We start from the raw sequence: 12,467 nt of genomic DNA on the forward strand, positions 1-12,467 counted from the left end.
AGTTGGTTCAAATGATGGAAAATGTCGCTCAGAAAGCAAACAGCCGCATTAAACTCCTCATTTTCCATCAGAGACAGAAACTTGCCAGCTTTTTGTAATGTTGAAGTTCGCAGAAACATCAGAATATCCTCCCTTAGTTCACAGAAACGTTTCAATGCATTACCTTTGCTCAGCCATCTATTGTCATTGTGAACAAGCAGGTTGGCCTGCTATAATGTGTCCCAGGAATAACTACAGTGAGGTCTAAAGACTTGTTTTTACACACAGTTCCGACCATCCATTATAAACTGGGCAAAAAAGCCTTTATGTATTCTGCTCCATGTTTATGGAATGCTGTACAGAAAAAAAATTAAAAACTCACAGTTTGTCATGCTGGGCGAGTTTAGGGCCGTTTTACAGCACATGTAAACACAAACCTAACCTTGTTCTTGTTTTAGCTAACGTATATTTACGTATTTGGTGGCTTTTATAGTTTTGTCTTTCTCTGCGATTGTACTTTTTATTGTTTCCATCTATTTGTCTTTTGTGCTATTTATTTGTTTTAAGAATATTTTTGTATTTAGAATTAATATAAGACACAGCAAACTTTTTTATGTACTAAAAGAGGTGCGTAATCTCAATGTGGTTCTCCTGATTTCAATAAATATACATGTACACATGTGCATTTCAATACCTGGCTCCCCCTCCTGTGGTGCACCAGTATTAGCCTTGTTTACATAACAAACAGCTGAGGGTGAGGTGTTAGCTGAAAGTCTGTGAGTCAATTGACTGTTCTTTGGTATCTAGAGGAAGAAAAGTAAAATGACTTCTCCATGGTATTGTGAGTGTTAAAGCGTCATAAACAGCAAATATGACGGAATGGAAGCGTCATTGGTGAAAAAATATCATGAGGGAACGAGATAGTAACTGTCTCCAGTTATCAATTTGAGGTTACTAATTATTATCTAATTTCCAAGCATAATATATAGATTTTTTTTTCTATGGGCACCATAGAGGCGAAACTCTTAATTTTTTCCGTATTGACTTATATCAAAGTTAAGTCCACGGTCCACCCTGTCCTTCCTTTGTTGAACTGGCATCATGAACGCAGCGCTGCCAGTGAACGCCATGGTGAGCGTTAACCACTGTTAAAAAGTTAGTGGAGGTCTGGAGGCGCGTTCACTTTAACCAGCCGTTAAATACGTTTAACTGACCGTTAACTTTAACAGCACGTTAAACGTATTTAACGGCTGGTTAAACGATAACCCAGTTTTGAACAAGCGGGCCCAGGACCCTATTGTATGGGTCAAGTTTCTTATTGTTTCTTCTTTGGCTCCTGACGCCTCATTGGGCCCAAATTTGATCCCTAAACACACTCAAAAAATAAAATAAATAAAAATCACCAAATTATGCACGCTCATCAAGATTAGACAAAATTTTAAGGAAATATTAAAATAACCCCCAGAGTACCCAAACGTGCGCTCTAGCGCCACCTAGAAACACTAAAACGGCCACCACAGCCCGTAGGAAGGTCATAGGGAGATCAAACCAAAACTCAATTGTTCGTCTCAACAAGACCTAAAAATCATGTACCGATACCCCTGACCTAAATCCAACAGGAAGTTCGCTATTTGCCTTTCACAATAAGATTTCCCCCCCAAAAAGCCCCTCACCCAAACGCAATCTGACACAGAGGCAGAATATCGTATCGGCTTCAAAAGTCAAGCGGTTTCAATTTTATTAGCCGTCAAAACTCTGCATGCAGAATCCCGCTGCCGCCTTCCTCTCATTCAAATACAAGTGAAATGAAGAAAAACAACAACTTTAGAACCTCCCGATAGAACACCCAGAACAAGCAGCGACTGGTTAAACCGTGACCAAACTACCCAAATGCACATATTGATACCTAATCAGATCTACATAACTGCTAATGGAATTTGTTTTATTGATGCTTAATTGTTTGTTTGTTTGTTTGTATTAGTTTGTTTTGTAATAATCACATAATCAGAATAATCCCAGAATTTTTTTTCCCTTCCGTCTGTTTAATTGGGGATCCCCTTTACTACACCTTTCTCTTTGAATTTTTCAGATATAGCAATGACAGGTCAGGGTCTGGTGCTTCTTCCCTGCCAGAGTGGACTGTGGACTGGGTGGAACCTGATGGTTTCAAGGTCTCCTCAGGCATTTTGAGAGCTGTGATCAGAAACTCTTTACCTTTCCCTCTGAATCCTCCTGTCCGTTTTCGGGGATACCTGAAAGGATGAGGCTGTCGAGCGTCGATGGCGACTGGACATCCAGGATGGTCTCCCTGAGCCCCAGGTTGTCCTCCTTCAGCCGGTCCACCTCCGATGACATGGCGGCCACAGCTGACTGGAGCTCAGCGTTGTCAAACTGCAGCTCATGCATCTGCTGATGCATACACTCTAGGGATGGAGCATAAAGCTTGAAATTATTTTTAACTATATACTTGTGGCAGTCAGGCGATGAAGCCCCTGATGTGCCCTGACAGGCCCCAGACAAGGCTGCAAAGTGTGCAGAGTGTTGTGTGAGGTTAGAAATTCGTTTTACCAATTTTTAATTTTAGAAAATTTTACTAAAACTTTGGCGAACTCTGAATCTGTCTCCATTAGTTTTACCACTTAAATTTTATCAATATAAATTTGGGTGGCCTCCAGAGAAGACAGCTGAGGAGACCTTTTCTCGGCTGCTCATGGACTTCCCCTGGCTGCAGTGGGAACCCTTGCCCAGCAGAACCAGGAGGTGATAGAGGCTCTGCTGCTGCCGGAGGGGATGCAGGAACGAGTCCTCGAGTCTCCTCTGTGCCGGTGGGGGGGTACCAGAGGATCGTTGTGCCCCGACACCGGTGTTGTCGTACTGATCCAAGGAGGAGTAGGAAGTGCACCCACACGAGCAGGACGCAGAAGATCCCCGCACCTCGGAGGAGGACAACACTTCGAGGCTCCGGAGGACGTGAAGTCAGGGTGGAGGTCACGGTGTGCCCGAGGACCGTCTCCAGGGGAGGGAGGCAGCTGCCTCACCGTCCTGGGGCTGGTCGCTGTAACCCCCACCTTCGCTGTTGCCGGCCGGTCCGGCGCCAATCCCAGCTCCGTGGAGAAAGTCGGGGCGTCGAGGGGACGGCGTCAAGGCGGTTCCGCACACCCCGGCAGCAGCTAAGGCAGTGGCCACAGCGACCTGCCCCAGGGGTGCACCGGACCTCCTCCACGCCTTCCCGTTGAGACCCCGGTTCTCCACGGAGCTGGAATTGGAGCCGGACCGGAGCGTCCCGGCTCTCCTCCCCCCGGAGACGGTCTGCCGGCACACCGCAGCCGCCATCCCGACCGTCATCGATGTGCGCCGGTCCGCAGCCCCTGAGCGCCATCGTCCACCTCGGTGCAGTTCTCGGCCGCACCACGTTCGGTAGATACACCACCTCCAGCTCCAGAGAACGGTACGGCACCACCAATGAGGGGACACCACGATCGTCCAGCGCAAGCCACCACCACCCCACCACCACTGTGACACAGCAGGGACAGGAAGAGGCGCCCCATGCTCCCGTGCAGCAACAGGAGAGCGTCCATCAGCTCCGGGTCCTGCTGGACGGGCTCCCACTGCAAACCTGGGAAAGTCCACGACCAGCCGAGACAACTTCTCCTCAGCTGTCTCCTCGGGAGCCGCTGCACGTCACCGTCGCGTTCACCTGCAGAGGCACGGAGACAGATTCAGAGTTCGCCAAAGTTTCAATAATCAAATTAAATACTAACCTCACACAACACCCGGAACAGTCTACAGCCCCGGGTCTCGCGAGCATAATTGTGGTTGGTCTTTTATAGGTAGAGAGGTGGCGCAGTGATTCACATCAGGCCTTAAGGTGAAAGCCGGATCGCTTCATCCCGATCCGACATCGGGGCACTACAATCTATTTACAACATTGCAAAGATATATCAGTCCTAAGTTCTCCATTTGTAATCCCGCAGTTTTTGTTTAATCAGTGTTTATAGTCGGTACTATTTTCTTCAATATCAGCGTAATGATATTGTTGTTATGCGTGCTGCGGTTAGGGTCACGTGTAACCTGCTGGTCCAATAGGAGAGCATAAAGCATCCAAGATGGCGGCGGCCTGCATTTTATTTTTTTATTAATACAACGTACAAAAGGTGACATTAACATAGCAATAGGCTTGAGTTATGCATGTGTTACGGCGGAGGGACAGGCTCAAGCGCAGAAAGTCACCAGAACAGAGATGAAGTGAACCAAGGACTTTATTTAACAAAAGAATAAATAATTTTCAGAGTTCTCCTCCAGAAGGGATAAAGTCTTGGGGAGAGTGGCTCATGGGTCAGGTTAGCGTTGACGACTTTGCTTCTTGTGGATTTATAGTCCCGCATCGAGTGGCATGAGGAGCCCAGTTAAATAATGAATCTTCTCATCCTGAAACCACCTCCACCAGGTAACTGCAGCTGCGCCCAATCCAGATAATTACCTAGCCGGCTCTCCCCTCTGTACACAACCGCCTGGCACGCCCACCTGAAACACGCAGCAGAGAAGAGGGAAACCACATCTGCAGCCAATAACCCCTCCCCCTAAGGGGCTGCAGGAGAGCCGATCATGACAGTACCCCCCCCCTTACTTGCGCCTCCTGGTGTACGATTGAGTTGCCCCGGGTTCAGGCGGTGGAACTCCCGGATGAGTTCCCGATCCATAATGCGACTTCGGGGCACCCAGGAACGTTCCTCCCAGTCCACCAGGTACTGGAGACCACGCCCCCGGCGACGAACGTTCAACAATTGCCACACGGTGTAGACAAGGCCACCATCCAACATTCTGGGTGATGGAGGGGGGCGGGCCGGAGGGGACAGGTCACTCTCCTTCACCGGTTTGACCTGAGACACGTGGAAAGTGGGGTGAATATGCATTGAGGCAGGTAATTTCAACCGTACCGCACTCCGGTTGATGATCCTTTTGATCTCGAATGGACCCACGAAGCGTGGGGCGAGCTTCCTTGATTCCACCCGCAGTGGAAGGTCCTTGGCCCTCAACCACACCTTCTGCCCAGGGATATAGCAAGGGGCCGGAGAGCGCTTCTTATTAGCCTGTCGTTCCATCTTGCGGGATGACTGGAGTAGCGCTGCCCAGGCCTGCCTCCAGATCCTACGGCATCGCCTGACATGGGCCTGTACAGAAGGAACCGCCAGTTCTTGTTCCTGGGACGGGAAGAGGAGGGGCTGGTAACCCAGGGAACATTGGAAGGGAGACAGGCCAGAAGATGAGTTGACCAACGAGTTATGTGCATACTCAACCCAGGCCAGATGGTCACTCCAGGCTGAGGGGTTCTCTGCAGTTACACATCTGAGAAGGGTCTCCATCTCTTGGTTGAGTCGCTCTGTCTGCCCGTTTGACTGCGGATGGAAACCCGAAGACAGGCTCACCTTAGCTCCCAGTGCGGTGCAGAACGCCCTCCAAACCTCTGAAGTGAACTGAGGGCCTCGGTCCGACACAATGTCCAAGGGGATGCCATGCAAACGAAAAACCTCAGAAACCAGCAGGTCTGCCGTCTCCCTCGCAGTGGGTAGCTTGGGTAGGGCCACAAGGTGCGCTGCCTTTGAAAAGCGGTCAATAATAGACAAGATGGTGGTCTTACCCTTAGAAGTTGGCAGGCCAGTGACAAAATCCACTGCAATATGGGACCAGGGGCGGGTCGGGATGGGCAGTGGCTGGAGGAGACCGGAACTGGGTTGGTTAGAGGTCTTATTGCGGGCACAGATGGTGCAGGCCGCTACAAATTCCCGGGTGTCCCGATCCATGGTAGGCCACCAGAATCTTTGACGCACCACTCCCAAGGTGCGGTTGACGCCAGGGTGACAGGAGAACCGGGACGAGTGACCCCACTGCAGGACCTGGGAGCGTACAGGGACAGGAACAAACATTGTGTTAGCAGGTCCACCACCTGGGTCCGGTTGTAGCCAGAGGGCCTCTTGGACCAAGTCCTCGTTCTCCCAGGTGAGAGAGGCCACTGTGCAGGTCTTAGGCAGGATCGGGACAGGTTCAGATGGGGGTTCCTCAATGGAGAACTGACGGGACAAGGCATCCGGTTTGACATTGCGGGATCCTGGGCGATAGGTGAGTGTGAACCGGAAACGCCCAAAAAACAGGGTCCAACGGGCCTGGCGAGAATTTAGTCTCTTGGCAGAGCGAATATATTCCAAATTCTTATGATCTGTCCATACAATGAATGGCTGCTCAGCTCCCTCTAACCAGTGCCTCCATTCCTCCAGGGCCATCTTGACTGCCAATAGTTCCCGATTTCCAATGTCGTAATTGCGTTCTGCCGGTGAGAGGCGTCGAGAGAAAAATGCGCAGGGATGGAGCTTATTGTCTGACGCGGAACGCTGTGAGAGCACCGCTCCCACCCCCGAGTCTGAGGCGTCCACCTCCACCACAAACTGACGACCGGGATCTGGCTGGACGAGAATAGGCGCTGAGGTGAACCGGAGCTTGAGGGTCTGAAAGGCCTGGGCTGCTTCACGAGTCCAAACAAATGGTCGAAGGGTTGAAGTCAGGGCGGTCAGGGGAGCAGCGGTCTTGCTGTAGTCCCGGATGAATCGTCTGTAGAAGTTGGCAAACCCGAGGAATCGCTGGAGCTGCTTCCGATTCTCAGGTTGCGGCCAATCCTGAACCGCCGAGACCTTGCTGGGATCCATCCTCACCTCCCCTGACGAGATGATGTAGCCCAGGAATGACACCGTGGTCTTGTGGAACTCGCACTTCTCCGCTTTTACATAGAGCCGGTTCTTGAGGAGACGCTCCAGGACTTGGTGGACATGTTGAGTGTGTTCCTTAACATTGCGGGAGTAGATAAGAATGTCATCCAGGTAGATGAAGACAAAGCGGTCAACCATGTCTCTGAGGATGTCGTTCATGAGACCTTGGAAAACTGCAGGGGCGTTAGTGAGTCCAAAGGGCATCACAAGGTACTCAAAGTGTCCCAGAGGTGTGTTGAACGCTGTCTTCCATTCATCCCCCTCACGGATGCGTATGAGGTGATAGGCGTTTCGAAGGTCCAGCTTGGTGAATATAGTGACGCCGTAGAGGGGAGTGAACGCAGAGCTGAGCAGAGGTAAAGGGTACCGGTTCTTGATGGTGATGTCGTTGAGTCCCCGGATGTCTATGCACGGTCGTAGTGAGCCGTCCTTCTTGCCCACAAAGAAGAACCCGGCTCCTACTGGAGAAGAAGATGGCCGAATGAGGCCTGCAGCCAGGGACTCCCGAATGTAGGTCTCCATGGCGGTGCGTTCAGGTCGGGATCGATTATACAGACGGCTGTGAGGCAGCGTGGCTCCTGGTAAGAGGTCAATAGGGCAGTCATATGGGCGATGTGGGGGCAACGAGAGAGCCTTGTCCTTATTGAACACTGGAGCCAGGTCACGATATGCCTCAAGGACCAGGGAGAGGTCCGTGGCATCCGGGGGTGCAGGCCTGGTGGGCGCAGATGGAGTCAGGGCCGACCGCAGACAGTGGTTAAGGCAGTAGGCGCTCCAGGAACTGACCTCCTCCCTCACCCAGTCGATCCGAGGGTTGTGAGTGCGCAACCAAGGGTACCCCAGAACCAGCGGGGGGCGAGAGTGGTCGATGAGGTGAAAGGAGAGGATCTCCTGGTGGTTGCCTGCAAGCACCAGAGTGACCGTTGAGAGACCGGGCTTCTAATTGGGATTCCAAGGGGACAGACGGGATGCTTAGTTGTTCTGCTAACTGGTAGTCCATGAAGTTCTCCTCCGCTCCGGAATCCACTAACGCAGAGACCATCAGAGTCTGGGTCTGGAAACAGAGCGTCCCGGATAATTGGAGTCGCTGGGGGGCATCAGAGAGGTTTTGGCTCACCAGTAACCCCCTTGCTACTGGCGAGCCCGTCCTTTTCCCGGGCGTGTAGGACAACGGGTGATGTAGTGTCCCAGTTCACCACAGTAGAGGCAAGCGTCATTGGACCGTCGTAGTTGTCTCTCCTGCGGGGTGAGCTGGGCATGTCCAATCTGCATGGCTTCTGGCTCGTAGATAGGACCTGGGGAATCTGCCCGCGGCTGTCTGGGGAGTGCCGGAGTCCAGTGCAGAGCTCGCTCGCGGCGACACTCCCTGCGACGCTCCCTGCGACGCTCCCTGCGACGGTTGTCGATCTGGATGCCAAGTTTAATCAGCTTGTCGAGGTCTTCAGTTCGGTCTCGGGTGGCGATCTCATCCTGGAGGTGATCCTGCAATCCCCGGTAGAATGCAGACTGGAGCGAACGGTCATTCCAACCACTACCCGCTGCTAGGGTCTGGAACTCGATCGCAAATTCAGCCACACTGCGGTTGCCCTGGCGGATGAGGGTGAGTCGGTCACTGGCCTCCCTTCCACGAACTGGGTGGTCAAATATCCGCTTCATTTCATCAGTGAACGTCTGGTACGAGCGACACTCAGGAGCCTGGCACTCCCACAACGCTGTTCCCCACGTTCTGGCGGTTCCGGACAGGAGTCCAATAAGGTAGGCAATCCGGGCTCGGTCGGAGGAATAGGACTGGGGCTGTAGTTCAAACACCAGGCCCACCTGGGTCAGGAAGGCCTGGCATGATCCCAGATCACTTGCGTACCTCTCTGGAATGGGAGCAAAGGGTTCTCTGAAGTGGGCTGCAGGAGGTGGACCCAGGTCTGGCACTGAGACCAAAGGCTCAGGTAGCCGGAGGGCCAGGTTCTGCTGGACAGTCAGGCTGGCCACCTGGGAGGTCAGGCTGGCCACCTGGGAGGTCAACTGCAACACCTGGTCTAGAATAGCACGATTGTTGGCTACCAGGCTCTGCAGAAAGGCGTCATGCTGACCCAGTCTGGCATCTTGGCTGGAGAGGCATTGCTGGAGAGACTGGTCCACATCTGATCCTAGCTGGTGATCTGCTGAGCTCATCTTGGCGGGACTATACTGTTACGGCGGAGGGACAGAGGCTCAAGCGCAGAAAGTCACCAGAACAGAGATGAAGTGAACCAAGGACTTTATTTAACAAAAGAATAAATAATTTTCAGAGTTCTCCTCCAGAAGGGATAAAGTCTTGGGGAGAGTGGCTCACGGGTCAGGTTAGCGTTGACGACTTCGCTTCTTGTGGATTTATAGTCCCGCATCGAGTGGCATGAGGAGCCCAGTTAAATAGTGAAGCTTCTCATCCTGAAACCACCTCCACCAGGTAACTGCAGCTGCGCCCAATCCAGATAATTACCCAGCCGGCTCTCCCCTCTGTACACAACCGCCTGGCACGCCCACCTGAAACACGCAGCAGAGAAGAGGGAAACCACACCTGCAGCCAATAACCCCTCCCCCTAAGGGGCTGCAGGAGAGCCGATCATGACAGTATGCCTACAAAAGTCGGCCTTTCACATCAGTCATTTCAGGTATACAAAAAACGAAAAGAAATACAGAAAGAGAGAGAAAGTAATTCTATAATACAATTTACAGATCAAATTCAATACAGAGTTCTTTGGTCTTCACAGCTTTGGAGTTGGTGCAGTGCTTTAAAGTGATTATGTGTGATGACAGCAGTGATTTGAATACTATGAATTTAGGTTTCTGGTTGAAAAATTTAGAGCACTGTATATGATATGTGATATTTTGCTAATAATAAGATCAGGTTTATCACAAAGGACTTTTTTGGAGGGATATTTTTTCCATAAATACCAAAAATAACATATTTTGTTTCAAATTGTATGTCCATATTAAGCTTTCCAGTCACAAACGAACATATGTTGTTCCAGAATATCTGAGTGTAAGAGCAGTCCCAAAACAAATGGGTGATTGATTCTTCAGTGTTATGACAGAAAGAGCAGAGGATCTACATTCAGGCGATCTTTTGAAATAACACTGTTTACAGGGTATTTCCTGGGCAGTAGCCAAACACAGTTCCAGTCTATGTCCAGGCGGCGGCTTGTATTGCTCTTACAGCAGTTCAGAGCAGTTCAGAAAACAAGACAAAAACCTTTAAAAATCCATCAACAATGTGCTATATGGCCCTGATATCAGTATAGAAAATACATAACTTTTGGGTAAAATGATGGGAAATGTTCTGAAACTGCGACAAAAGCGGACTTTGTTTGAGTGGTGAGAGCAAGACCATAGTGGAAATCTATAAACACTGCATCAACATTGACATTGACAATGTTCCAGAAGATGCTGGGCTTCATGCAACATGCTACAGACGATTAGTTGATAGAAAGCTGTTGGATTCCGCTGAGAAACATACAAGAGAGCCTCCATATGTTAATGAAAATGCTGAATCTCCGAGAAGAAACTCTGGTCCAAGACGGGTCTACCTATTGTGTCCTCTGGTCCTGGTCTGGTTGGGTCTACCTATTGCTGAGAAGAAAGTTCATCACTATGGTGAAAGAGCATTGATGCTTCAAACTCCAGGTAATGGAACTGAAATACCAAGGTTGTCTTTGAGAAAACAGGAACATCACACTGCGGTCATTAAGAGCCCTGGTACTGATGTGGCAGTCGTTGCTTTAAGTCTGGAGAAAGATCTACCATGTTGGCTGTACTTTCAAACAGGAGTTTCTAACAAAACAAGAATCGTTGACTTAAGCCAATTTGACCTCACTGCATTTACAAATCTGAGTAGAAGCTTTTATCTGGACCAGTCCGCCTTTGAAGTTCTATACAAATATGTGTGCCACCTGTACGTCCAGTCATCTGCTGAAAATGTGAACAATGCAATATACAGAGCATTCTGCATGGCATCTTCAGCTTTGTCAGAACTATCCATGCCTCCCAGCATGTGACGCTCTACACCAACACTGCAAAAGGACAAACTACCAAGCAGCAACAATGAATCGTTGTCTGAAAAGTATCATGTGTTCACCCTCACCCATTAGTAGTGGATGGCACATTGAGGATGGGGAGTTAACAGGGACCTGGAGGACTACAAGTCCTGCTCCTCAAGGTGTGTTGCAGTTCGTCCACTGCACCTGCCAGCAAGTCAGATGTGATCCAGACAGATGTTCACGTATGTCAACAAGACTAATTGATAGGGTGCCAGTACTGTGGATGTTCTGAAGGAAACAGAAGATATAGTGACATGAGATGATATTTCTGACAGTGATGGAGATGAACCATGAAACATCCTGTAAAAACAGTAGAAATAAAAGCCTATGAGGTCTATTAAAAAAACATGAACTGTAAAGTTACAAAAGCATCTATTGTTAAAAGAAGAATGAAACTGTGTCGCTGTAAACACTGCAAATAACAAACAATGCAATTACAGCGATGTGTGTGTTTGTGTGGCAAAGTTCTCCATGGTTCATATATGACATTAGTTGAAGAAGCGTTTTTCCACAAATGTGCAAGGTTTCATGGTCTACATTTACATTTCATGGTAATAATTCCTCAAGACTTTTCTAAAATGTTATCATAAATATATAAGTGAATCAAGTATCACAGAAACTTTGTTTTTTAAACTTATACTTGTATAATAAGTATAATTCTTCTGATACATATTTAACTGCTTTGGATTTCCTGCTGGGGGGTCCAGGATCCAAGGGGAATTGATCTTTTTTTTTTCTTTACACAAATCACAGTTGAAATGCCCTCCTGGGATTATTCTGCCTTTACTTCCTTTGTCATTGTCACTGAAATGTCTTTAAACAATGTGGGCAGGGCGGCATGGCTCGGTTGGTAGAGCGCTCGTCTCCCAACTGGAAAGTAGCAACTTCAATTCCCATCTCTGCCTGCCAACATGCCGAAGTGTCCTTGGGCAAAACACTGAACTCCAAACTGCCTGGGTGAATGCAGTGAGAGAGTGAGTGGTTGGTGGTTGTTGCTGATGGTGCAGATTGCCACTAGATGGCATTGTTGGTTTGAAGATAGAGTCTGAAAGACTGGCTACGAAGTGGACTTTCAAACGTTTGTTGAACAGACAGCACCATCTAGTGGCTTCAGAAAATAAAGACAGTGTTTCATGAAGCTTCATTTGGCCATCACTCTCTGGGCAGCTGAGGCTTCAACGTCCAGTATGGACTGAATGAGTCAAGCAAAATAAAGCGTCTTTGAGTCTCCCAGAAAAAAGAGACATATAAAAAATTCCAGTGTTGTTCATTCATGACATATTTCTGCTCAAACTATTTACGGATCTGTCAGGTTTCCAATATGTGTCCCGCCCAATGTTAAAGTCATTCCTACACCCTTGATTAGAAGAACACGTAGTAGTGGACTGTGCGTGTGTGTGTGTGTGTGCGTGTGTGTGTGTGTGTGTGTGTGTGTGTGTGTGTGTGTGTGTGTGTGTGTGTGTGTGTGTGTGTGGAGTGATGAGGGTGAATGGTTGTAATGACCTTGAACGTCCACCAGAGGGAGGCAGAAGTCGGGTTAGTGAAGGAGGGAGCGAGGGAGAGGGGGAGAGAAGAGAAGGACAGAGTTCTGGAGAGGTTCGGTTCTGAACCCCAGTTCCTCCACACAGAGATTGAAGTAGCTTCTGGAAGCTAACTT

Source organism: Lipophrys pholis (genome assembly GCF_963383615.2).
Source record: "Lipophrys pholis genome assembly, chromosome: 15".
NCBI lineage: Eukaryota > Metazoa > Chordata > Actinopteri > Blenniiformes > Blenniidae > Lipophrys > Lipophrys pholis.